The sequence below is a fragment of the Poecilia reticulata genome, linkage group LG22, assembly GCF_000633615.1.
Source record: "Poecilia reticulata strain Guanapo linkage group LG22, Guppy_female_1.0+MT, whole genome shotgun sequence".
NCBI lineage: Eukaryota > Metazoa > Chordata > Actinopteri > Cyprinodontiformes > Poeciliidae > Poecilia > Poecilia reticulata.
Window position 1 is genome coordinate 1,111,412 of NC_024352.1, and position 3,013 is coordinate 1,114,424.

Here is a 3,013-nt window from a genome sequence, read left to right on the forward strand (position 1 = left end):
GATCATGGTTGGTTTTTGGGTGCTACACCTGTCGTGCGTTTCTGCAGTGTTGCTCTGATGGCGTTGCCGGCTGCAGCTGGGGTTGCTGTGGTGTGCGGCTTCTGTCTGGTCCTCACCTGCTGACCCGCTTCCTCCTGGGTTATGCTGTGTTTCCACCCCTGGGTAAGCTWCYTGCTATTTAGCTTTTGATTTCTTCTATCTGGATCCACCGTTAATGGGTTTTTCTGTTTCAGGCACCTGATTGTGTTTGGAGCTGCAGCRCTTTGGACGCTCTGCTGTCTTGTCTTGTCTTGCCATTGTTTTGGCCGTTCTCAACTAAACCTGTTGCGGATTGAGCAGGCTATGTGGGCGGGGCGTTACTCCTCTGGTCCCATTGAAGGGCATTTGGAAGCGGATGACAACGATTTGTTCCATTGTTTTCTTTTATAGTTTTGTGATTGAAGCTACTACTTTGTGTTCTGTTTGATTTACCAATTTCTTTTGCATTGCATGTTTTGTTTTGTTTCTTTTGGAATAATTGATCTTGTCTGTCCTTTTTCCTCTTGTTCCAGGGACCCGAGTAGTGGGCCTGAAGCCTCGTTTTTAAAAAGAAGAAATGTTTTAAAGAATTGTTTAATAAAATATTGTGCACTGCTAAATCTGTGCTCGGGTGCATCTTGTCACTTTTAAAAAGATCTCCACCTGCTGGTCACACTGACTATATTTTGAAGAACTGTTCTCAGAGACTCTACCTTTTAAGAAGACTTAGTGATCTTATGCTATAGTTACAAATTATAGCATAATTTGTAACTAGAATCTAGTTGGGTCACCTATGTCTTGAATTGGGGAGCGCAGGGGGGYGGGRGAATCATATTTTATTTATCACTACAGAAGGGTTCAGTGAATGCTCATATGAAACTGGTGGGATCGGTACCTCAGAAAAGGTTAAGAACCACTGCTCTAAAGCCATTTGTCCCCTTTTTGTCTAAATAAAGTGAAAGCAGAGACTCTCCTGAACTCTTGCTGTTTTACGGCTTTCACAGATCTGTGTGAAAAGCTGGAACTTTTCCTGACTGTTTTTTTCCAGACACACAAAGGGCAGATCAAAGAATCTGCTGTAACTACAAGTAAAATAAAGGTCAATAGGCCAGAATAAGTAATTAATTTTAAAACTACAATTAGGCCATTTCAATCAAGACATGTTAAGTTTTTACAACTAGCATATTCTAAATTTATTTTCTTAACAATCCTTCTTTTAATCTCTTTAAAGAGATTACACTCTAAAATATAAATTTAAAATATAGTATGAAAAAGTATAAGCCCAAATTCAGAAACACCATCGTATAGCTGAAAAAATCACACCCCTGCATCCTTCTACATAACATTTGTTGTTTAAAATGTTGGCATATTCCTTGCAAATAAAATCAGACAGCAGAATCATATAAAGGATTCAAATCCTAAAATAAATGTTCAAAATTGTCTAGCCCATAGTCATGTCTTACCAGAAAAAAATATTTAAAATGCATAAATTTATCAATGCTTAGAAACTTTACCACAAATCTTAATGTTATAGTTAAATGGTTTTTAGAAAAGTCAAGTATTCCTGATGTAAATAGGATGTTACACAAATGTTTGTCCAAAATTATCCATGAAATGAATGAGCAAGTTAGACACAATACACTGCATATAAAAGACTTACAAACTATCAATAAACCTCCAGTTGCTGTGAAAGAAGAATTGATTAGTAATAGTTTTGTACATTTTTTTTTTTTACATATCCATTTTGTGTCTCTGTGTTCCTTGCTGCTTCTTGAAGTAAAATGAGTTCGTTGGCAAGTCGTAGGTGAAAGATGAAAACTTTGGGGATTATTGTGCCCACATTTTTGGTGAGTTTAACAAAGAGGTAATTTCCTCTTTTCCAATTTGATGACATCAGAAACAGAATAGATTGAAAGAAATCCAGATGAATGTCTGGGTGTGAGGTCGTCCTGCGGCCAGGGCTGAAGATTCTCAGTTACACCAGGTTGTGGTCCTTTGATGTTTGATGGGGGCATCAGGTGGTCGGCGTACTGAAACAGAGTCTGTCACCCTATCTAGAGCTCCTTAATGTATTTTAAAATAAAATAAGTCATTCCTTCCAATTTGAATTAATGTTTTATTTACACTGATTTGTTAATCAATACTCTAATTATTCTTTATTGTTTTAAGTCATATATTGGTCTTGTTATCAAATCTTATTTTAATAGTTATTTTATTATCAGGAAGGGAGAGATTTTGTGGTAGCTTTTAGTTTTATTTATTTCTCTTTAAAGCTTCATTCCAAATTATAATTTCATTCCTTATATTAACTCTCCTCCTGTAGTTTTCCTTTTGTATTATAGCTCAGTAAACTTAACATTTTAAAAAAGCTGCTCGTTTAGAACTGTATTTTGTCAATCTTTTGACCCTCTTTTTATATAAGGCCTACACAAGAAATTAATATTTCCCATCGTGTTGAACCCAAAACTTAACTGTATTTTAGAAGCAGTTGCATAATTGTTAATTTGTAAATCTCCAATTTAGACCAATTTATTTAATTTAATTTATTTTAATTTATTTATTCATTAAATTTATTAAATGATGTAAATATTTAGTTTAGACCTTCCTGGATGACTTAGTTAAAAAACTTATTTTAAATCCTATGAAGAGAGATGCAATAGTCCAACAATCACTTTCCCTCTTTTAGGAAACACTGTTTTGTATAAACTATTTGACAGGTAATATTATTAAGTTTAATGTATTCAATTTACAAATTTTAGTTATTTCTTATCTATTCGATTTCCCCCTCTACGCCCGTCTCGGGTTGCCAGGACGCTCCTCAGATGCAAGAGATTCCTCGACGATTTCAAGTAGCGTCTCCCCCTTTCTCTCGCYCGACTGGGATTTCTCCATCTCCCGCTCCCACACCACCTACTCCACGGTCCACCTCTGGCAAGCGGACACGTGATCCCACTGTTTCAACCCGCACCGTCTTTCTTCGCCTCAGCTCCTTCAC

At 36.3% G+C, this 3,013-nt stretch overlaps 1 pseudogene; it reads left to right on the plus strand.

Moving 5' to 3' along the window:
• The window catches only part of LOC103458244 (uncharacterized), a 6,774-nt pseudogene extending 3,809 nt beyond the window's left edge, over window positions 1–2,965 (plus strand).
• The last annotated feature ends 48 nt before the right edge of the window (window positions 2,966–3,013 follow it).